At 40.2% G+C, this 25,399-nt stretch overlaps 1 pseudogene; it reads left to right on the top strand.

The window, feature by feature from the left end:
• The first annotated feature begins 1,726 nt into the window (after window positions 1–1,726).
• On the top strand, window positions 1,727–3,085 carry LOC137220785 (elongation factor 1-alpha 1 pseudogene; annotated as a pseudogene).
• The last annotated feature ends 22,314 nt before the right edge of the window (window positions 3,086–25,399 follow it).

Here is a 25,399-nt window from a genome sequence, read left to right as displayed (position 1 = left end):
TATAAATTATTCACTACAAACCTGGTTGGGTTATTTTTAGAATGTATGGTTCACAGAAGGATTAGGGTGCAACTTGGGATCAAAACAACAGGCTGGCTCCTTCGAGCTCTCTAGTTAAAGCGTCCTTGTTTAAAATCAGCTGTGGGTCCTTTGCGTCTCTGCTACTTCTACTCCAATCAGTTCTATTCAACAAAATTTTATCGAGCATTTATTACGTGCTTCAGCGCTGTGGGGGAATAAATGACATGTGAAGTGTGCCTATGAATTAAGGAGACGGGTTGACCAGTCAGACACAGGAGTTCTGCCATTTGTTTTGTCGTTTCATTTCAGGCATTGAGGGAGAGCACAGAGGGCCTGCTGTGGCATTGATGTTAGGTTTTCTATTTAGATTCTGGCTTTAAGTCTTACAGTCAGCTTCAGGTTCATATTGTCAGGCCCACTTTAGGAAGAGAAGATTGACTGTAGTAATAAAGGCTTTGGAGTCTGGAATTAGCCAGATTTGGGTTCAAACTCAATTTTGTTGCTACTCAAGATCTGTGCAATTTTGAAAAAACTCTCCATATTTCTGGGCTTTGGTTGGCCTAGTTCCTATAGTGAAGGAGACTAGATGGAACTAAGACCCTTTCCAGCTATATCGTTCTATGAAAAAGATTGTTCAGCAACCACACATCCCAGATTTTCTGGGACACCCCACCTCCAAAGTATTATGGCCTGTTGTACCTATAAAATTATTTATACCCATCACATGCTGAATCACCATCACCTGATTTATACATTGAACGAACCATCAGAGGTGGGAAAAGAATGATGAGAAAAGGCTGGGGAGAGTGGTGTTAAAAGATAGTTTTCATAGAAAGGTAAAATCGTGACCCTCATACAGATATAAAAATGTGTATATGTTAAAGATTTGATTCTCCTCATTAATCAAAGACGGAACCGACAGATGTTATAACTGGTTCAAGAGAATCTGAAAAGAAACATTTAAAGATTAGAAATATTGAAATCAGAATGCAAATAGAACAAAACTGGGTTTTTTTCCAGGGGGAGTGGAGAGAAATCAATTGAACCTCTACCAGACAGGGAAGTATTTGCATGTCTGTCAGTTACCTATAACATACAAGTTGTAAAATAGCTCAAGGGCAGTGAAGACTAGAATCAGATAACAGGAAGGGTGTGCTGTGTGCAGACAATGCATAGTTTCCCATGAAGCACAGTTTTTCCCTACAGTGGAAATAGCTTCATATGGACTATGGCATTTCATTGTGATTTCTGGTTCTTCAATGGCTATCTGGGGAAGGATCTCAGTGGGGACTTGGGTGTGGACAAGAATCACCTGGGAAACTTCCAAATCAGAATCACACCTCCAAACCAAACTGCATCCAGGGTTCTAACAAATGTTGTAAACAATCAGACGGCCTTTTCAACTGCTTTTTGAGGTTGAAGTTATGATTGAAGGAGACCTAGAAAGTCGGCTGTGTGTATTTATAGGTGCAGTATTTCTTCCCGATCCTTTGAGGAGCCTTTTGTGACTTTCTTGATGTGGTTTAAGGGTCATGAAACTGTTAAGTGTTAGTTCACCGAGGGCTAAGGTCCACTGTGCACACTGAAGGCAAGGCAAAGTCCAAAGGAGAAAAATGGGAATTAAAGAAATAAAAAGAGGGAAGAAGCATTGGGTTTGCTGCCAGAACACAGATGTCATGAAAACCACTGCTAAATCTAAGCCAAGATGGGAAAGGAATAGACTCCTATCAACATGGTCATCACTGGACACCTAGATTCGGGCAAGTCTACCACTGCTAGCCATCTGACCTAGAAACATGGTGGGATTAACAGAAGAACCATCAAACAATTTGAGAAGGAGTCTGCTGAGATGGGAAAGGGCTCCTTCAGGGCGGTCTGTGTCTTGGATAAACTGTAAGCTGAAGGTGAGCTTGGTGTCACCATTGATAGCTCCCTATGGAAATTCAAAACCAGCAAGTATTTTGTGACCATCACTGATGCCCCAAGACACAGAGACTTTATCAAAAACCTGATTTCAGGCACATCTGCTGACTGTGCTGTCCTGATTGTCGTTCCTGGTGTTGGTGAATTTGAAGCAGGGACCTTCAGGAACGGGCAGACCGTCAGCATGCCCCTCTGGCTTCCACACCGGGTGTGCAACAATGAATTGTTGGTGTTAACAAAATGCATCCCACTGAGCTGCTCTGTGGCCGGAAGTGATACAAGGAAATCATAAAGGAAGTCAGCACCTACATTAAGAAAATTGACTCAACCCTGACACAGTAGCATTTGTGCCAATTTCTGGTTGGAATGGTGACAGCACGCTGGAGCCAAGTGCTAACGTGCCTTGTTCCAGGGATGGAAAGTCACCTGTGAACATGGCAACGCCAGTGGAACCGTGCTGCTTGAGGCTTGGGATTGAACCCTGCCATCAACTCGTCCAACTGACAAGCCCTTGCCTCTGCCCCACCAGGACATCTACTAAATTGGTAGTATTGACACTGTCCCTGGCAGCCGAGTGGAGACTGGTGTTCTCACCCCTAGCATGGTGGTCATCTTTGCTCCAGGCAACTGAAGTCAAGTCTGTTGAAACGCACCATGAAGCTTTGAGTGAAGCCCTTCCTGGGGACAGTGTGAACTTCAGTGTCAAGAACGTGTCTGTCAAAGATGTTCATCATGGGCAGTATGGCTGGTGGAATAGCAAAAATGACCCACCAGTGGAAGCAGCTGGCTTCATGGCTTGGGTGATGATCCCGAACCGTATCCAGGCCAAATCAGGGCCGGCTACACACCTGCGCTGAATTGTCACCCAGCTCACATTGCTTGCAAGTTTGCCAAGCTGAGAAGATTGATTGTTGTTCTGGGCCCAAACTCATGCCATATGGTGATGCTTCTGAGTTGATGTGGTTCCTGACAAGCCCACCTGTGTTGCTAGCTTCTCTGCCTATCTGCCTCTGGGCCCTTTTGCTGTTTGTGAGATAAGACACAATCGGTTGCCACAGGTGTCATCAGAGCAGTGGACAAGAAGGTGGCTGGAGCTGGTTCAGTCACCAAGTCTGCCGGGAAGACTCAGAAGACTAAATAAATATTATCCCTAATACCTGCCAGCCTGCTCTTAATCGTGGTAGAACAGTCTCAGAATGGGTGGTCTGAACTGGCCATTTAAGTTTATTAGTAAAAGACTAGTGATAATAATGCATCGTAAAACCTTCAGGAGGAAAGGAGAATGTTTTGTGAACCATATTTTTTTGTGTGTAAGGTATTCGTTTTAAAAAACCAGTACTCTTTCATGGAAACAACTTGACCAAAAATCTGTCACAGAATTTTGAAAACCATTAAAAGAAAGTTTAATGAGAAAAAAACAAGTGAAAAAAGAAAGTGGGGAGTGAAGACTAAGATGAAGAGAATGGAAACAGGGAAGAGAGGAGTGAGCTGGGGCAGAGGCAGCAGGGATGCCTTCCGATAGATCTACTTGCTAATAAAAACACCATTTCAAAGTCACGCGCACATGGAGTACAGGTAACAAGAAGTTTGATTTCCAAAGCACTGCTGCTTTATAGATTTCCCACCTCCACTGGAAATCTAACATGGTCACAGTTTTGAGGAATTTATCAGGAAATACGCTAATTCTATTATAATACATGAAATATACACTGTTCCTGCAATGTTACACATTGGGGTTTTTTTTCCCCTCTCTTCTGTGCTCCCCACCCTACACAAAAATTGAAAATAAAGAAAATCATTGATTGAATGCCTAAATTGAAGTTTTTTGTTTTAATTTATTTTTAAAAACCCAATACTGTATTGTAATATACTGGACTAAAGGAGATATAGTTATTTCTAGTTCTGAAAGGAGAATTTGTGAAAATGCCATTTCAGGACTTTAGCTCAGCAACTAAAATGAAATGTGAAAGAGAAAGAAGACATGAAATGTGGACAACTTCATGGTGGTTCTAGGAAGGCTAAGAATCACTAGGGTTTGAGAGTTTAGATGGAGGAAAGATGGCTTAGGGTCAGGGCACACTAGACTTTCTATTTAGTAAAGCTTTATAACCTCCCAAGATATTATCCTGGAGTCATTCTTAAAATTCGATGAAACTGGGTAACACACAGAGGTCAGCTCAAAATGGGGGGCAGTATTATCTTGACTAAATCCTTTGGGAACTGTGGATACCAGGTAGGAAGGAAGGCCCGTGGGTTTTTGACATGACATCGTGCAGCTGGGCCAGCAGACTCCCAGCTGGCAGGGAGATCAGTGTGTTTGGACGAGACAGAAAAGGTTAAACCAACCAGCACCGTGAAACAAATGAAAGAATGCTACTCGAGCCTCTCTGAAGTCAAAGTTTCATATAAAGTGTTTGGTGCTACAGACTAGTTTCTTTCTTTTCATCGTTTTAACCTAAGGGATGAAGAAAAATAAATCAATGTCAGATTAAAAAAAAAGAAAACTGCTGGTAGCTCCATACAATATATTAAAAATGAAAATACTCGTTTGCTTGTGGGGAGAAGAGAAAGCCAATAAAATTTAGAGAAGCTTCCTTCTAGTAGTACACATTGTTTAAAAGGAACTTTAGAGCTATTATTCCTCTTGTGATCTTCCCCCAAAGCTACAGAGGTGAGCAGAATCTACCCATATTGCGCTGCTAGCTGTCATGTTTTAAATAGCATCATACACACACCTTCCAAGTTCTGAAAAGCCCATTCAGTGTTTTATATAAAAGCAAGTTACCGGAAATGGGCAGAGAACACACTCCTAAATATAGCAACATAATTACTGTCATGTAAATTATCTCTTCTCTGTAGCGTTAGAACAATGAGATAAAAGGTTTATCTTGACAAAGTTTGAATAAGTAGAGGTGGAATTGATTCAGAATCTCCATAACTGCTCCATCCACGGGCAGTGGGAGGGGGAAAAGAGAGCTCCTTTAATTTCACAATCAGCACGTCCTTCCTGTTCATTTGCATTTGGGGAGTTTTTCCACAGTGCATTCATTTGCTAGTGAGATAATGTGTCCCTGCATGATCAGTTAAGAGAGGGATAGAATTACTAATGATGAAAAGAGGCAGCACAAGGGCAAGAAAGCAAAGCAGCCCTTCCTTTTCTTGCCTAATCTGGATGGATCTGAATTTCAACCATCTCATTTTTTTTTTTTTCCTAGTGGTGATGGTGGGGCTGTTTTCCAAAGCTGGGTTAAGACATTGCAAATTGAGTTCTACACATTCTTTTCTTTTTTTTTTTTTAAGTGCCATTCAAAGAAGGAATGTGATGTCATTGTGCTGAGTGGCTGTTCTATTCTGGCTGTTTGTATGTACTTGTCAGTTAATAAATTGAGGGCAATTTAAATCAACTGTCACTCAATAAGCATCAGCTGTTTTCCAGGTACTATGGAAATAATCAACAACAGGAAGGTCTTGTCCTTTAAAAAAGAATTCTAAACAGAAAGAAAACTTTGATTCACAGAAATGTTTAAATGAATGATGAGAGTAATGCGGTGTTACTAGTAGCAGAGCCATCGGAAGATCAAAGATAGAAATATAGGTTAAATGGAAGGAGTGGAGGTGATGTCTTATCCTGTGCTGTCTTTAGGTAAGTGTAGGGTTTACCCAGAGTGCGCAGTGGACAACAGTTCAATACTCCCTAGGACAAGTCAACGTTAGGAAGCCAGCAGTGGGCGTTGGAGCTGGGAAGCAGAACAGCGAGTTTGGAGTTCAGGAGTCTCTGGCCTGCAAACTAGACAATACCCTGGCCCTTGATTTTCTTTATTGCAAGCTTCCAAATGTCTCCAGAATAGGAAAACTGTGTCCTTTTAGGAAACATGTGAGAAAGCAACAACATGATGATCAGCATTTCAGTGATATAGACAATGTAGAGACCAAGTTCAGACACCCTTACATAATGAAAAGGGTGTAGTAATACACAATGAGAAGAGATGACTTTGCTTTCACATACCTAGGAAGCTTTTTAAAGGTAGCTTGGAAGCATGAAGCACTCAGTTGGCTGACCTGACTGGGTGAGGCTTAGCTTCCTTTCATCTATTGCCTGCTGCCCTTTGGGTCGAATACTTAGTTCCCTGGGATAAAGGAAGGCTCCAGAGTGAGTAAAAACGTGCCAAATTTGAAGTTACACTGCTCTAGGTCACCCAGAAACACCGCAACTCTGAGTTGGCTACTAATCCACTCTTGTTTCCCTATGCCAGCCCATGGTGGTTAAGCTTGTTTGGCATTGAAATCCGCCAGACTGAAGAATGACACCCTGGGCCTTGTCACCCACAGAAAGCAAAAGGAACTATGAAATAATCAGTCTCATAAAGAAAATAGTGTTCCTTTAGGGGAACATTGCTGTCCACTAAACAGTTATTACAAAGGAAATGTAGCTCCTATAATGGGGGACTTTTTTGCAAGGCTGTTTGTCCAAAGGTGAGGGTGTCATAGCAATAATCCTGAAAATGAGAGTGGAATTATGAAGGAATCCTTTGCAACTCTGCACCCCCATATTCTAAATGTATTCATTGCCCAAAACTATCAGAACGTATCCTAAATTAAGACTAACGCGCAAACCAAAGCAGCATTGTACCACCATTTTTCAACCACAAACCCCCATCCCACTGATGGGCTGAACTAGGGCAATGACAGAGGAGATAGAGAAGGGAATGGAGGAAAACTGGCAAAGATGGATTGAATATGGGCAGGAGGGGCAGTGATGGACAATTGTGTATCAGAGCTAATCCCTAAATTTCTGTATGGAATGATGGTGTTTTTATTGAAATAGAGACTCTGCAGGAAGATGAGGATTGGAGGAGAAAGACCATCATGGGGAGGAATTAGAAAAGAGAACCTCCTGAAAACAGAGAAATAGGGACAACAGAGAGAACCAGGACTCAGAGGAGATAGTAGGAACCAACTCAATGTATAGGTTGAAGGATTAACTTTAGAAAGAGGAAAGAGGGACACTCTTCCTCTAAACAAGGAAACATCTTGCTCTAAGCTAGGAATCTCCTTCCTTTAAACTAGGGAACTAACATTTATTGATGGCTTTGCATGTACCTAACATAAGACTTCGGCACTTCTCATATGTTAGGATGCTGTTAAAAGAGAGCAGGCTATTGTATGACAGCCTTTATTCTCCCTGTGTCTACAGGACAAGGACACTGGCTATGATTTAAAAAGATAGAGGTCAGATTAAAAAGGTGGGTACATTTGAGGGTATGCATTAGGGAAGGTGAAAGGAAAATGACTAGGGATAAAAAAGGAATGCCAAGTAGTATTGAGAGCTGGATATGCATAGGTCAAGGTCTTAATTGTTTTTAGACAAACCTAAGTGCCATGTGGATATAATCCAGGGTCACAAATTGCTTTCTTCATTCTTAAAATGGTCATATTCTTTAAAAGCTAGGCTGAAAAGAACAGAGAAAATCAAAGTCCCTAGCATATGTCTGAGCCAGTGCTTGCAAGTATGGAGGGTTCTTAAATCCATGCCCTTCCCAGGTCAATAGGTTAAACACAAGCCTATGTTACATGGGTTCAGATTCCCTGCAGTGTTCCCAAGGGTTTAATCCTACAGATTAGCAACACTGGGAGACAGGAGTCTTGCCTAACTCCGTGAGCTCTCTTCACAGGTGTTTTGTGAATCTCTGTGAGGTGTGGTGCAAATGAATAAAAGGAATCTAGTCAAATTTCCTGGAAATGTTCCATACTCTAGCAAAAATAGTTACAGTAAATTCTCTTATAACCCAGTTGAGGGGACTTCCCTGGTGGTCCAGTGGTTAAGTGGTCCATGCTTCCACTGCAGGGGACACAGGTTTGATCCCTGGTTAGGAAACTAAGATCCCTCATGCCGCGCAGCATGGCCAAAAACCAACCAACCAAAACAACAAGGACAACATAAAAAGAAACACCCAGTTGAACAAGTATGCTCATTCAATTTAACAAACATCTGCTAGGCACCTCTAGGTGTGAAGCACAGTGCTAGCCACTGGGAGGGGGGCAGATACTGTGATGATGATGATGATGATGATGATGATGATGATGATGATGATGATGATGATGATGATGGTGGTGGTTGTGGTGGTGGTAAGGTTACTTTATGGGGGAGGGGCTTACTATGCACCAAATACTGTTCTAAGCTCCCTATGTACGTCCATCTGAGTAAATGCTTATAACATTCTTAGGAGGGTGGGGTCTAATCCCTGCAGTACAGAATTGGAAACTAAGGCTTGTTGGTCACTCTCTGCCTCCCTGAGGCTCAAGGTAGTTAAAGTCAAGCCTTGAGCGAAGACCACCTGTCTTTCCCTTGCTTCTTCCACTCTCACTTTAAAATTATTAGCGGGGAAGTTGAACTCAGAAGTTACCAGGGAAATAAAGTGGACTTTCACATCAAGTCTAGATGTTGAGAAAATCGACCAATTCTTTATTGTCGTATCATGTTAAGTCACATCATATCAGATGTTCTTGATTGTCATAAAGATATATTTAGAAGTGTGACAAACAGCCTTGGAAAAAATTGCCTTTTGATGGTTGATTGTATTGGTTAATGGATAACTGAAGCCAGCTAGAGGCAGCCATATATAGACAAGACAATCAATCTTTTTTTTTTTAAACCTTAAAAGGTGACAGAAGTGTGAGTGCTTCTAATGAGAACATGGAAGTGATTGTGTAAAAAAAAGCATGTTTGAAAGCATTCTAATACAATAATTCGTATTTTATTTGAGTCTCTTCTAATTAAAAAAAAGAAGAAATTATGTCTTTTGGGAAATATCCAGAAACATTGTATATTTATGTCCTAAGATAGTTTTAGGAGCTTCTCTATGATCAAGATTTTTAAGAATCATTTTCATAATGGAACCGTACTTTCATTAAAACATCCATGGATCGTTCCATGTAATTTCTTTTAACCCCACCAAAAACACGTCACCTACCATTTGCAGCCTCAAGAGTATATACAAATTTGTTAAACCATCTTTAGAGAAAAGCCTGTAGATTTTTCAAGTGTTTATGCTTAGTTTATTAACATTATTTAAATTGTGACATAACCAGTGTTGCTTTGCTGCCACTACCTTGGAAATGTTTAAACATTATTATAACTTAGCTCTACATTCCAGTTTTATCTCTAAAATTAATGCTTTTAGGGTCAATTTATGCCTGTCAACAAGTAGTGATCAGAGATGTGAGCTGGCTCATAATCCAGAGGTACTAGGTTACAATGTGTTACCATGGAAACTGTGTTTTATTGCATCTTCTCTTCTTGATTTAAGGCATTTGACAATCACAGTAACTGTTTGCCAGTCTTCCCACATCATAAAAAGTTCAAAAACACAAACAACCAATAGGGGAAAAAAAAAAAAAAAAAGGAAGGAAGTGGGGGTGGGGATCCTCTACTGTTCTTGGACCTCACCAGAAACATGAAAAAGAAATGACAGCCTTATATTTAACGTGGACCTTTTGTGAATAGTTTATCTCTCAGAAAGTGCAGGAGTGTTGGAAAATTCAATCAGTGGTTAGTCATCGAATGGACCTGTCTGCCTGTGGTTCATTTTGTTTATTGCATCATATATCTTTTATGATCACTGGGACTTTAGCCTGAAACAGCATTTTCTTTAACAAGAGCCATGTTTCCGTTAACGTTGTTTATTGCATCTGAAACATTACTCCTTGAAATCATGGTACATTTTCTATCGAGCAAAGGTCTGCAACAGACTCTTGCATGAATGTGTTTATTCAGAATCTAGAGTTCAAAAAAAAAAAAGGTCCAGTTCATGTAACATTAATCACTTTGCCAGTGTTAGCTGAGGTCATTGCCACATTCCTAGCAGTATTAAGGCAAGTCAAGATTAATTACGTACATTAAACCTTAGAAGGGAAGCACGTGAAAGGGATCTCAAATCAGACATTTCTTAAAAGACAGAGAAATGACTGTGGCGAAATGGGCTAACTCTGCGGCAGTTTGACTTTACAGTATGCTTGCTTTTACTACATGGGGTCAGTACCGTCTCTGTGAATCTGTAGGCATCCTGCTTCCTATCTCTGGAAGTTTATAGGTCAAATTTAAGGTTTTTCTGAGCATTCAAAATGAAGATTCATTCACTAAACAATTTTTTAGTACATGCTAACCACCAGGTACCGGCTAGGAACTGTCCAGGCAAAGATGAAACAGACATGGTCCTCCCTTTCCTGCTTCCTCCAAGAACTGCATGATCTACCCAGGGAGATGGGTACCAGATGTGCACAATCTGAGCAGAGTTTTGTGGGAGTACAGAGGAAGGAATGATTCATTGTGATGGAAAGTCAGAGAAGACTTTACTGACATTAACTTTACAGGGGTAGAAAGGTGAGCAAAGCAGTCCAGGCGGAGACCCAGTGAGTGTTCCCAAACTAATTAGTGATTTGATGGGACTGGAGCTGAAGGCTTTTGTGCAAGAGCTGAAGGCAGCGGCAGACAATGAGATTGTACAGTAAGTTAGAGCCAGACTGCAAAATCTCTGAACATGTACTTTATCCTAAAAGCAATGAGAAGCCTTTGAAGAATTTTAAGTAGGAATTTTTTTTTTTTTAATAAATTTATTTATTTTTGGCTGCATTGGGTCTTCGTTTCTGCATGTGGACTTTTCTCTAGTTGTGGCGAGCCTGGGAGCCTGGGCTACTCTTCGTTGCCGTGGCTTCTCTTGTTGCGGAACACAGGCTCTAGGCGCACGGGCTTCAGTAGTTGTGGCACGTGGGCTCAGTAGCTCTGGCTCTCAGGCTCTAGAGCACAGGCTCAGTAGTTGTGGCCCACGGGCTTAGTTGCTCCGCGGCATGTGGGATCCTCCCGGACCAGGGCCTGAACCCGCGTCTCCTGCATTGGCAGGCAGACTCTTCACCACTGCGCCACCAGGGAAGCCCCCTAAGTAGGAAAATTTAAAGAACCAGATTAAGTTAGAAACTGAAAAAACTTGGGGTGAGGGCAAGTTGGATGGCAGTTTCACTGGTAAGAAACTAGAATCATTGTCTTCAAAAAGGAGGAGAATTCAGTCATCCATGAAAGTGATAACAGCTTACGTTTGGCCGTAGAATGGAGAGAGACATGTATTATGGAACCAGATGTGATAGGAATATTCACCTGAGTTCCTGAAGGGAGCCAAGGATAGATGATGGAGAAAAAAGAATCCAAGATGGTGCCAGGGGATCTAGCTGGGTTGAATATGCAGATGGTAATGCCACTAACCAAAGCATCTGAGGTCGTCGGAACATTCAAATGGTGATTTCTGTTAGGATGTTGGACATACTACACGGCACTAATGAATGATGTTGGGACTGGATACACTGATTTGGGACCATTAACTTATACCAGGTTAAGTCGTCAGGGAAGACGAGAATGTTTAAGGGGAGAAGGTAGAAAAAGAAGGAAAGACAGTCTAGGGAAGAGTTTCTGGGGGAGAAAGTATTTCTCAGTTGTGTGATAGTTTTCACGTTGAGAAAAAAAAAATTAGAGGCTTGAGGAATTTTTATGTTTTTCTCTAAATAAATAGTAAACTTGGTACACAGAATAATAATGTCTAAGAGAGAAAATTTAAGAACAAATATTTGATTAAAAATATTTTACCACTGGGTGCATATATATATAATGCAATCTGTATTTAAGACGCTAGTGGGCTCATATTTGAAAAGCAATGTTTCATATGAGAGGCTTACATTACTTTGAACCATCGCAGCTTTACATGTTCATAATATGCATATTTAAATATGTTCTTACATTGTATGTGACAGAGTTACATACTTCCCATGTCACCATCATACACTTCCATTAAAAATTTATTTATATTTAAAAATACATTTTATATTCCCATAAAAAGGGGAAATTAAATCGTAAAAATCCACACCAAGTTAGTGTTTATAGTCTAACTACTACTCTCACAAAAAAGCGTTAGAGTCGGTGTCTGTCTTGCCCGTGTTGAGTAAGGAGAGAAGGCCCAGGTAAGAGCTTTTTGCTCATGGAGTTTTGTATTTCAAGGACTAAATTTTCCTAACAACATAGATACAGCAAATATGAAATACAAAACTGTTGCCTTCTAATAGAGGAAAGGGTTGAAATCGTATTCATCTATGCTTCGCCTCACCTTTATTAATATTGAAAATTTAAGAATTCGTTGTCACCCAGTGTCAAGAAATCATTGGAAAAATCAATACTGCATGTAGAATTCAGGAACACCATTTGGGGGAGGTTTATGCCTCCTAACTAGTTTTCTGTTCATTCATATAATCATTCATTCATTTAGTAAGAACTTACTGAGCAGCCATTATGTTCCAGACTCTACTAGTAGATGTAGGATGCTAATATGGTCCTTGCATTCAAGAAATTAATACTCTTGGCAAAAAGATGAGATAGATTCTCAGATTGCTGTTGTGATTGGCTATGCCGGCTGGGCTCTGTACAACTCCAGAGGGAGCCATCCTTTATAGGCTATAGTGTAGCCCTGGAGTGATCCCAGCCCCAGCTTAAGCCAGTGGGCACCTGCATCTCCCTGGTCACAGTGATTAGCTCAGAGATAGGCATGTGACCCAGTCAGAGCCAGTGAGATGTGAAGAGGTGTTTGCTGGAACTTCTAGTAAAAAGAAGTTCCCTTTCTCTTCCTGAGAGCTCCCCAAAGGAGACTGTTTTCTGCTGGATGATGTAGTGTGAGCTATAAGGAATTGCTTCAGGTGTTTTGCCAGTGGGAGCTATGAGCCTGGAGTTACTGAGTTCCATCCTGTGGAGTCTGAAGAAGGCAGAGAGATGGTGGGCAGGATAGGGGGAGGGAGTACCCGGGTCCTTAGTGACGTCATGGGAGCAGTGGATCAAGCCTCTTAAAAGGCCAGGACTAAGTCAGTTGCATAAGCCCATACGTTCCCTTGTTTTTTGTTGTTTGTTGTTGTTTTTGTTTTTTGCATAAACCAGATTGAGTGGGTTTTCTTGTCACAATTACAAGAATCTTGACGTAGTCACCAGTACTGTTACCTCTTGTATAATATGTAACTTTTATGCCTTTTCAGACAATCTAGTGGCCATGTTCTTCCACATGTGTATTCCAGCTTAGGGTAACGTGGATCCCAGTGCAGTCAGTGAGAGGATGGATAAAGCTCGTTCAGAGCTTGACCTCTAAACTCAGAGGTGCAGCCAACTGCTTTCCAATCCATCAATTCTCATTCAACCTGTTATGGAGATGATGACAAAGAGAATGAATATTAAAAAAAACAAGAAGTATTGAACATTCAAAGCTAACCTTCCAAGCTGACTTGACACTATCTTCCTAGATTTGAAGGCTTTTTGTTTTTTATATCCTCAGTGACACATAGGAAAGTGCTTAGCGTTTATGCAAAACTTAACAAACATTTGCTTAAATTTTTTTATGTGTTTTTATTGTGGTAAAATATACATCATTTACCATTTTAATAACCATTTTTAACTGTATCATTTAGTGACATTAAGTACATTCACAGTGTTGTGCAACCATCACCACTATCTATTTTCAGAAATTTTCCATCAACCCCCAAAGAAACTCTGTACCCATTAAACAATAACTCTCCCTCCTCCCTGCAGCCCCTGTAACCTCTATTCTACTTTGTTTCTATGAGTTTGACATTTTAGGTACTTCGTGTAAGTAGAATCATGCAATATTTGTACTTTTGTGTCTTATTTCACCTAACATAATATTTTCAAGGTTCATCCATGTTGTAGCATAAAGATTTGCTTTCAAATATGTTCCTCTCCCTTTACCCCAAGAGTGTTTAATTTCTGCTATTCAAAAAATAATATGTAAATATTGGGTTAATCTTTTAAAAAATTAGACCATACTCAGGAACTGACACATATTTTGGACCCAGAAGGAACCAGGCAGTGTACTAAGCATATAACAGACATTACATTATCCAGTGCTCACAATCATAACAGTTGTGTTACTTCCAAAGACCCACAGTCGCAACATCACATGATATTGTAGCCAGGATATGATCTCAGTTCACTCTGACCCAGAGACCATGCTTTTCCCATTTCTCCAATGTTCCATGGAATTCAAATCAGAGAATGGTCTAACTATAAGCCTATTTCTAGTTTTTTAATATCTTTAACATTTCCAGGGTAATAGATTTATCTTTCTAGTTAGGTTTTATTTGTGCTGATAGAAAAACTAGTTCACACTAGTGGGGTTTACTGAAATCTTTGTTATGAGGTTACCCTCCAGAAACCTACTGAGGGGTGCATAGTCTCATCCAGGGACTCAAGCCTTCTGTGTCCAACCCAGGGTTCACTACACACCCAGCACACACATACTCAGCTTGCTGTTTGTCTGAACGCCTCCTGTTCTTTGCACATGCTAACCCCTCAGTACACTTGCACTGAACACGTGGTATCCTTGGCTTCTCAGAGGGGATCTAGGCTCCATCAGACATTAGTGCTGATGACTCCATGACCATTCTTCAACAAGCTATAGGTCCAGATGAAATTTTAAGGCCAAGATGGAGTTCGCCTCTGCATCTTCTGCCTTATACGGTCCCTTGAATTTCCCTCTTATTATTTTAATCCCTATCAAAAATAAACAAATGCACGATTACCTGTGATTCTTTAGGATACACTTACCATGATTACAGAGCTCACCATTCTTCTTGCCCCCCTGTGCTACCATTCCAGCTACCCCAGAGGAACCCTGCCCAGCTGCCCGAGAGCCAAAGGACCAGGGCCACTCTTCAGCTCAGATCTACATGATTGTCTGGAGATGTCTTTAAAAGGATGGAAAAAGGCTTCTGAAAAAAGGTATTTCATTTTCTAGAGGCTGAAAAAAGTGGGTCAGAGGTTTTTTCCAAATCTAGGGCAAACCTATTTTTTGGCTAAGGACTTTATAAGACATTGCTCTATTTAGCAAGCAAACTGCATTGCCACGTATCTGGCTCCGCTGAGAGAACTGTCTCCCTAAGTTTGGATCATCACTAAGTGTGTGATCATGCATTCTTCACTCACGTATAGTTTAACCTTGACAGTGGCTCTCCTGGGACACATTGGGGGAATTAGCGTACACACTGGCAAGCAAATAGATAGCGCAGTTAATAGTTGGAATCCCAGCTCCAACACTACTTCCTGTGAGGTTATGAGCAATTCTCTGGACCTGTCTCTAGCTATCATTTATTTATTGCTGTGTAACAAAGCAGTCCAAAACTTGGTAGGCTAGAAACAATAACTTTTTTTTGGTTATCATTGTGTGGGTCAGCAATTTGGACTTGGTTCCACTGGGCAGTTCTTCTGGTCTCTATGGGGTCACCCATTTAGCTAAGTGAGACAGTGGCTCAAATGGGGCTGCCTGGTCTAAGATGGTCTCATTTACATGTTCGTCTGGGGCACCGCCGTTCTCCGCCCCATCACCGTTCCAGCAGGCTAGCTTAGGCTTGTTCACACAGTGGTCTCAGGGTTGTAACCACAACCTAAAGAAAGCAAATCCACGTGCAACACTTTCAAACCTCTGCTCACGTTTGTCATGTCCCATTGGCCAAAGAAAGTCTCATGGCCAAGCCCAGATTCAAAGAGTGGAGAAATAAACTCTACCTCATTTTGGGAGGAAAGGCAAAGTCACTTTGCAGAAAAGTATGAGTATGGGAATGGGAGGAATTATGGTAGCCACCTTGCAAACAAACTCCCTGTTTTCTCTATGAAATGGAAACAATAATATATGGAATGTAACACTATTGCGAAAACTAAACTTATTCCCTCCTCTTTGTCAATTAGATCACTAGGGCATAGAAATGGAAAAAGTGTGGGATAAGGTAAATTCAACCCTCATTATGGAGGGTTGATTAAGGTATTGGTTGATATTTATCTCAGCCAGCAATGGAGACTTACTGATACATCGTGCACAAGTTGAATGACATGATCTGAACTTGTTTAGGGAATGACCACTGTTTAAAATTATCTGCTTCATTTGTTTGTTTTCTTGTTTATCATCTATCTTCGTCTATCCATGAGATTCTAAGTACCATGAGACAGAATAAGGATTCTGTCCAGTTTTCTATTCTGTCCCCAGCATGAAGAGCTTTGTCTGGCTCAAGAAATGCTTGCTGTTTAATTAAATGTAGTCCAAGTCACTTCGAAATTCCTCCTATGACATGACTTACAACCTTTTTTCACTGCACTCACCCATATCAAGATGCAGGATGTCCTCTAGTCCTCAATGTCCTCTGGTACTGTAAACAATCTCCCTTGTGTGTTCAGTGACAATTAGAGAAGGGAAGAAGTATCTCTTGATCTGGTTACTTCACTTTTGTTAAGATTGAATTTCTTGGCTCACGTGGAACTTTTAGGTAACTAAAATTCCTAGGGTGTTCTCTTACAAACTATTAGTCCAAATCCTAGCGTTCTCTCATCCCAAAATGGTCACTAAAAATAATTAAAATATCATGAATACACAAGTGTTGCCCCTGTTCAGTTTTGTCTTCAGTTTCTGGCTCATCATTCTAATTTGTCAAGATTGTTCTGAATCTACACTGTGTCATCAAATACATCTGCTTGCCTTCTCAGTTTTGTACCAAATTCAAATTTGATAAGCACACTTCCTCTGTCTTCAGCAAAGTAGATGGTAAAATGTTAGACAGGGAAGCCCTCCCATGGCGACCTGCCACTACCGTACCCCTGGACATCTTCCTCTAGGTTTAACCAGCACACACCACTCAACTCTCCTATCCTCCAGTTTTCATTTCTCTACCCTTTCCGAGCATGTCATTAGCAATTTGGCATATGTCTTGCTGAAATGAAGGTATCAAATGTTTGTAGCATTCGCTTTTATACCAACCTACTTAACCAATCCCATTTTTTTAAATAACAAGAAATGATTTGGTCATGGCTTGTTTTTACCTTCTCGTTGACTGATCTACATGCAGCCTTTCCTGCCACTGGGTCCATTTTCTTTACCTTCCTTCTTAAAAAGAGGAGGTTTCCAGGGGAGAACATCCCTAATTCACTTGATGTTCCGTCCTTCTACTAGGACTTCTCCTATTATTTCCTCATATCTTCTCACAGACTTCAGGCATCCCTTCTCTTTTGTAGCGGCAGTCTTCCTTCTTCATTGGATCATAGCCGTTACCACTGCAGTATTTGTTCTCAAATCTGATTTTGTGTCAGAATCACCCAAAGGGCTTGTTAAAACACAGATTGCTACATCTCACCCCCAGAATTTCTCATTCAACAGGTCTGACATGCGAGCAATCATTTACATTTCTAATAAGTTCCCAGCTAATGCTGATTCTGCTGGTCTGGGGACCACATTTTGAAAACCACCAACCTGATATATCCCATCTCATTAAAAACAAAACAAAACTTTTTCCTGATTTTATTAATACCTCCAAAAATGGTGCTCCTGTTCCCTCTTCCCTTTCATAGCCAGACTTCCTCACAACACTGTCTACTCTCACAGTCTGCACGTTCTCACCTCCTGTTCACTCTGATACCCCAGAAACATCTTTTAGCAAATTTACCAATTGGTTTTCTTGTTGCCAAATACAAAGGTCATTTCTCTGACCTACTCTTATTCTCTCCCTTCACCACATTAAGAATGTCTTTCTTAAAATGCTTTTCTTCTCTTAGTTTGAAGATACTGTATTCTTTTACGCTTTGCCTCCTAATTCCCTGACTGCCTCTTCTCTTTTGCTGGCTCACCCTAGTCTATCCAAATTCTAAATGCTGGAGTGCTTCAGGGCTCGGTTTTAGACCTTCTTCCCTGTCTCATTCTTGCCCTAGAAAATACCATGGTAAAACCTTATACCATGGTTTTAAATACCATGACTTCCACATTTATACCTACTAGCCAAGACCTCTCCCCTGAACTTTAGACAGATATACAAGTAAAGATCCATCGTCCGCATTGGATGTCCCTAGATCATCTCAAAGTTAAATCTTTATTTATCAGCTTAAACCTAGTCCTTTCCCAATTATCCCTGTGGTGGAAAGAATTATGGCCCTCCCAAAGATGTCCACATACTAATTCCTAGAACCTGAGCATATGTTACCTTACATGGAAAAAGGAACTCTGCAGATCCAGTTAAGATTAAGGACCTAGAGATGGGAAGACTGTCCTGGATTATTTGGGTGGACCCAGTATAATTACGAGGGTCCTTAAAAGTGGAAGAAGGAGGCAGAAGAGAGAAGTGACAATGGAAAAGAGAACTAGAGATATGACAGTATGATTATCCATTCTCTCCAACCCTCAACCCCTTAAAACCACCAATTTGATTTCTGAGTCTGTGCATTTACCTCTTCTGGATATTTCATATAAATGGAGGCATAAATAATGTGACCTTTTATGTCTAGCTTCTTCCACTTAGCATGTTTTCAAGGTTCATCCACATTGTAACATAGATCAGTACTTTGTTCTTTATTATAGCTGAATAATATTCCTGTGTATGAGTGTATGTGTGTGTATTGTTTACCCATTTATCTGTTGATGAACATTTGGATTGTTTCCACTTTTTGGCTATTGTGAATAGTGCTGTTATGAACACGTATGCACATTTGTTTTCAATAGGTCACAAATCCCATTTTGGAATTTGGAATGTAGGCAGTGATTTCTAGACGTAAGCCTTATTTAGTTCTTGCCTGTTTCTGATTTTCTCCATATTTCTCATGCCCCAGGATTTTTCAGAGTCATTGAGAGTAGCTTAATGATCATTCCAGTTAATTATCATAGAATTCTTCATCAAGTTGTTTATTCTATGGATTAATACAGCAGGTTTCAAATTTAATAGGGCTAGAGACAGAACTGGGAGTAGGCTGGAAGAGATTAAGGAGAAGAGTGGTAGGTGTAGTTAAATTGATGACTTTTTAAAAACAAGCACATTACAAGATAATCAATTTACTCCTCCAGTGATAAACTTTATGTTTCCCGCAGAAATGTTAGTAACTTTATGTTTCCCTCAGAAATGTTAGCAGCTACCAATGCTTTCTGAATTAGGTACTTGGAACCCCTTGGTAGTATGTTCAGCACCGTCTCCAGTGTTAAAAAGTTTTAATCCACAATTAGATATATATTAAGCCATTAAAATATCATTGCATTTTAATGATTTGAATCTATGAAAATATGTAAATTAGTAACGGCTTTTTAAACTTTACAGTTTCGGGTTATCGCACAAAAAAGATCTGTACATATAAAATGTTAGAGAGCAAAACGCCTTTTGTGTATTTTATTACATCATCCTTCAGCAAGGATGACAACAATGGAAATGCTCATGCAATTCCGAATTTTAAAACATAAGTATATTCGCTGTCATGAATAGAAATTATTTCCATGAAAGCCAAGTACGCACAGTTGTTTGGGTCTAAGCGTGTTATCTTGATCCCTGGCACTCAATTTTGTGCTTTGGAAGGCTCTACTCAATTCAAAACATAAATTTGGAAAAGGCATCCTCCCCGGAGCCCTTTGAGAGCCTGTAGTTATGGTGGTTACCTAAATATTATTTCCATAGCTACGTTGGCTTCTAGCCACAGCTGAAATGCGTATCAACAAGCTTGGTGTGAAAATGGGCAGGAGGGGAAAAAAAAAGGAGACAGAGGACCCTAATTTTCCTTCTTCGGAGTAGGAGGTATAATGTCTTTATAAAGTAATAATTAAAAGAAAAACAATTACTGGAGCCTTATCTGGACCATGCAGCTGTACTTCCTTCTTTTGCATTAGCAGTGTTTCTAAGGTTATGACAAACCATGAAAATTGCATCTTTAGAGGAGTTTTATTCCTTTTCCTATGATTTGATTGAAACAGACAGCTACATTTTGTGTATATATAATTAGGCAGTAAAATAGGCTTTGAAGGCAGGTTTCCATTTAGTATGTGAGTCACACACACAACAGCCTTTCATTCACCAGCCAAAGACTGATCTTTTTAATGCTTCAGCTCGCTCAACATGTTTTCTGAATGCTACATCTTGCACTGAGGGGGGAAAAAAGGGAAAGAAAAAAAAATCAGCTTTTCGCCCATATTTCTTTCTTTTTTTCATCTTCTTTCCAAAGGGAAAACAATCTGAAAAGCCAATCTAGGAAGTCTTTGGTGATTTAACCTTACGACAAACTGATTTTTATCGTCCTTCTTCCAGATTGTCGTCGGGCACCAGTGAATGCTTCGCCAGCTCCTGGCGTGTCTAATCCCTCTCATAAAAGGCCATTGTGGCAGTAAAACTGAGACCAATGGCTTTTTCATTCTCCACCTCTCAGCTCTCCAAAGTAATGGCGCTGGGTCTCCTCTTCGTGTTTTTCTTTTCAGATGCATAGTTTCTTCCTTTAACAAGGTTAAAAAGGAGGGGGGCGGGGATGGAGGAAGAAGGAATCCAATCCCATTTTCTTAGTGCCGGTCTCGTACGTGGCATGAAGTGATTTTTTTTTTTTCCTGAACTTGAATTAGGAAAAGCATTTCAGATACAGCCTGTTTTTATGAAAGTGATTTTCCTCTGAGATTTTGCGTACAATGAGAACAACCCCGGGTGTATTTTTTTTCTCATAATAGAAATCAGGCCTGTCAGCTGTGCATCCTCATGCCTTATCTGATTAAAAAGGAGTTGCCTGTTAATCTCCATCCTTTCATCTCCCTGTGTCCCATTTGCTTTCTCCTGTCCCGTTCTGACAAACCCGAAGATGGAGAGAAATAATATCAAGCTACTTGGCTGATTTAGGCAAGTGATGGTTTGTGTTTGTAGAATGCCTTTCATCTGAGGAACTCAAAGAGCCTGAGGAACATTATCACAAAGGGCCCAGCTCCAACATAAAGGGCACGGAACAGCTATAGTCATGTAAATCTAAGTTTCTAGAGTGATTAGTACCTAGGTAACCAAGAGAGATGAGCCAGGTTCTCTTTTCTGATGTGAAATTCGATGTCCATGCAGGAATTTCAATTTCCAATTCAGGCCCCACCACAAGATAAACTACTCAGTATTCAATTTACCTCCTGCGATGTCCCCCTGAGGAGCCTGCTCCCCAAGATGAAGGGCTTTACATGACAGGCAGGTGTATATATTTCTTCAGTTGGCCTAATCTAATAAAGCTGGGCATGATTAATATGTGCAAAATGTTGCCATGATAAATAATTCAGAATGAAACTGCCTTTTTTAGTTGTGCTACAAATAGATGTCAGTCTGCATTTGATGGTGCCTGTATCCCACAGGGACTCAGGACCAACTGAAAGGAATATAGTCCTTGTGCTGGTTCTGAGGAAAACACTGGGGACAGCTCCCCTGACTGAGCCCATGTGATTTTGCCTCAAACCAAATGAAATCTTTCAAAGTGGACTCTTTTTGCTGGTTCTGTTTTTGTGATTAGAAGGAGCAGCTTCCATTGGAGACTGTTGTACCTGTCAGGACTTCCATGTAAATCCGATACAGAGACTTCTTTTTTTTTTTTTTTTAATTTATTTTGTTGAAGTAGAGTTGATCTTCAATGTTGTGTTAATTTCTGCTGTACAGCAAAGTGAGTCAGTTATATATATATATGTATATTCTTTTTTTTTTTGTATTCTTTTCCATTATGGTTTATCATAGGATATTGAATATAGTTCCCTATGCTATACAGAAGGACCTGGTTGTTTATCCATCCTATATATAATAGTTTGCATCTGCTAATCCCAAACTCCCAATCCATCCCTCCCCCACCACCTTCCCCCTTGGCAACCACAAGTTGATACAGAGGCTTCTTATTGTAAGAGACGTATATGTACATGGTCAAGGCCCAGGTTGAACATCAGTGTCTCTTCCTAACAGTCCACTTTTTTTTGCAGATTTTCTCTTTCCTCTTCACAATTCTCCCTTCTTTCTACCTCACAATCTCTTTCCCCCTCCCAGTCTTATTCCCCCAAACTGTGGATTTTTTAAAAGAATTTTTTTTTCATGAAAACCATATCTTGAGCCAAATTTTTATTGCAGCTTATCTTGAAGTCATAAAGTTTGCGTTCATCATTTCCGTATTAACCATAGAGACACACGGATCTATCTGGTTAGAACTCCACACTTCCCTAGCTTTATGCTTCTGAACGTCAGCGATGGTTTGCATTTACATGATAAAGCAGAACAGGCATTATTTTCCAGTTGGACCCTTTTTGCTTATGACAGTGAAATGGCAACATTATGAAAATGATCCCGCCAATGTCGGGAGTTTCCTGATAACTTTTGAATGCCAGTCTGTATTATCAACCTAGCCTAATTTTATCAATGGCTGTGATAAAACAAAGGAAAGCAATGTCCCATGTTTTTATTTGTGAACTAGGGAGACCACAGAAGTCAGTTATTTCACCAGTCTTAAACAGCTGATTGGAATCCTAGCTTTGTGTTACCCTGAAAGAGGCTGCAGCAAACGGCCAGGGATGGAGTGGAAGATGGCCAGGGATGGAGTGGAAGATGCCCAGTAAGCCCTCCTCCTGTGCGTCCCATGATCACACAGAACCAGGACATGATTTTTCTGGGGCTGGCCCTATTTTAGATGGGAAATTCTTAGTTAATATTCCCTTTAAGGCAAGCATATTTTTGCTGCTTATTTTAAACCCAATCCAGAGGAATATTCTACATTTAGGAAAGGAGTTCTTCATTGATTTTTTAATGAAGGAGTGGGGGCAGTAAGAGCGTTAAAGTTCCTCCTGCCCCCATCATTTTCCCTCATATCATCCTCTTCTGTTTTCTTACTATCTGAAATTATCATTTTTATTTACCTGTTTACTTATTTCTCATTTTCACTGGAATGTAAACTCCATGACAGCAGGGACTTTGGTATTTATAATAGATATACCTGGTGTCTATAACAGAGCTTGGCGTACAACGGATGCTCAAGAAATATTTGTTGATTGAATGAGTGAATGGATATTGATAATATGGTGAATGTCTAGAAATAGCTCCTTCTAACCAGATATATCAACATTTGATAGATTTCTGACTCTATAGTTCTATAAATATTTAACTAGTATAGAAATGACCTGATTATTTTGATTTTCGTTTGGTATAAACATCAAATCCACTAGAATTAATTACAAGCCAATGTCCAGCGACTCTCTACATCTACTTTGTCATATCTACACTAAAATGAAAAATCATATGCAAATGAATGACACAGAATCAGTGCAAGATGCTAACGTGAAGTTATAATTTTGAAACAAAGCTTCGATGTAGGTTTTGGGTAGTTTATTGTATTCGAGTTCATTGATAGTCTGTGGAAGTCATACACTGCACCCCTACCAACTAGTGGATGAATCAAAGACTGGTGTCGCTAAATCCAGTCCTCTTACTGCTCCTGCCTTCTTTGGAGGTCATGGAACGCAGCCATTGAGCATGTGGACTTCGAACTTGTGCAGGCCAAGCTCCAACTCTCCTACTATGTCTCCATTTCCTTCTCCCCAAAATGGGATAATGGTTCCCATCTCAATTTTGTGAGAGTGAGAGATTTTAAAAAGAAAATTATGTAAAACACCTAGCACCATGCCTGGCACATAGCACTTAATAAAAGTTAGCTCTAAGCGCTAAGAAGTAGAAGTATCATTATTCTCTTACTATTATTCCCAAGCCCAGTGTGGTTAGCCAGTCTTAATTTATGGAATCTTTTCCTTATGTCTACATTGTCTCCAGTTCAAGGTCTCCCTTCATTAGCCTTTAGAATTAGCCTTTGACCCACTTTTGCTCTTTCATTGGAATGGATCAATCAACAAACCTGCCTTTATTCATGGCTGTCTGTGAACTTCATTTAGTCTCCTAACCCAGCACCACCAGCATTATCCATCTTGCCCATCTCTGGAATCCCAGATTCTTAATTCAGCCACCACCGTGAGTCAGTCTCTCACTCTGGACTTAAAAAATGGTTTCAGGGGCTTCCCTGGTGGCGCAGTGGTTGAGAGTCCGCCTGCCGATGCAGGGGACACGGGTTCGTGCCCCGGTCCGGGAAGATCCCACATGCCGCAGAGCGGCTGGGCCTGTGAGCCATGGCCGCTGAGCCTGCGTGTCCGGAGCCTGTGCTCCGCAACGGGAGAGGCCTGCATACCGGAAAAAAAAAAAAAAAAAGGTTTCAAAGATGGCTCTGAGTAGCTAGAATATTAGAATAATCTTGCTACCATCTCAAACGTGTGGTCTTGGGCAAAATACATGCAAGCTGAGCTTTCACGTTTTCAGCTACAAAATTAAGGGAGTCAGAGTAGAATATTCTTTAAGGTCTTTTCCAGCTAAAAACATTTGATTCTAATTATGTAATCTTTACTTCCATACCTGGTCAGGTTGGATTTTCAAAGAATTTCTACTATAGCAAAGTATTCAACCTCACTATTATTTTATCAAATATCAAACTAACTGATCTAGATTGCACATTTGCTATTTTGTCTTTATCTCAACATCCCCCATAGCTGTCAGTTTATAATATCAGTTTCTAACATACTCTTAAGCTCATATGTATAGAACTGACTTGACTTCTCTATCAATTCAGCCTGGAAATGCAATTTCAGTATATAATATTAGTAAATTTATTCTACCTGTTTGTATGACCCATAGCAGTCAAGATGCAGTATCATCCAACTACAGGCTTATTTGATAGTTTCACTAGTCCACATATAAAATGAAAATGCATTGCATTTACAGATGGCTTTATATTTTCAAAGTACATTCATACACATTATCTCTTATGACCCTCACAAACTAATGAGGTAAGTAGAGCAAGCCTTATTGTCCCAGTTTTTAACAAGAAAAACTGGGGCACAGCAGAAAATGTAAGTGGCTTGCCCTAGGTACCACAGTTGATTGGTGACATCTAGGACAAGAACTTGGGATTCTAACTCTGAATTCAGGGTTCTTTCCATGGTGCCTGCCCCCATTCACAGCCTGCGCGTCCGGAGCCTGTGCTCCGCAATGGGAGAGGCCACAACAGTGAGAGACCCGCGTACCGCAAAAAAAAAAAAAAAAAAAAAAATTATTTGGACTAGAAACCATGGTGGGTTTAGACTTAACTTTTTAACCTTGGAATAATTGTATGGCTTGAATTACAGAAACGAGTGAAAAGAACAGTGGAATACAGGTACAGTCATATGATGTTGGTTTTTAGGAAGATAGCATGGACTCACAAGAAAAAGGGGTGGCAGTTGGTTTTGGACTCATATAGAGTTGGATTCAAATTCCAGCTTGCTGTCTTTCTAGCTACAATAATAGGAGTTACCATTTGAATGCCTGTTTTATACCAAATATTATGTTACACTCATTATTTCATTTAATCCTGCAAGTAACTGCCTGAGTTAGGATGCCTGGCACATAGTAAAAGCTCAATTGATGTGTGTTAGCTTATTTAATACTAGAGTATGGGCCTTTTTCTATTTACAAGGAAGCCAAAGCTGAAAGAAGTTATATTACTTGCACAAGATCACACAGCTAATAAAGTTACCTTTCTGGGTTGGTTATGGGTTAAATGAAATACTCTGGT

The sequence above is a fragment of the Pseudorca crassidens genome, chromosome 3, assembly GCF_039906515.1.
Source record: "Pseudorca crassidens isolate mPseCra1 chromosome 3, mPseCra1.hap1, whole genome shotgun sequence".
Classification (NCBI taxonomy): domain Eukaryota; kingdom Metazoa; phylum Chordata; class Mammalia; order Artiodactyla; family Delphinidae; genus Pseudorca; species Pseudorca crassidens.
This window is presented reverse-complemented; position numbering and strand designations above follow the sequence as displayed.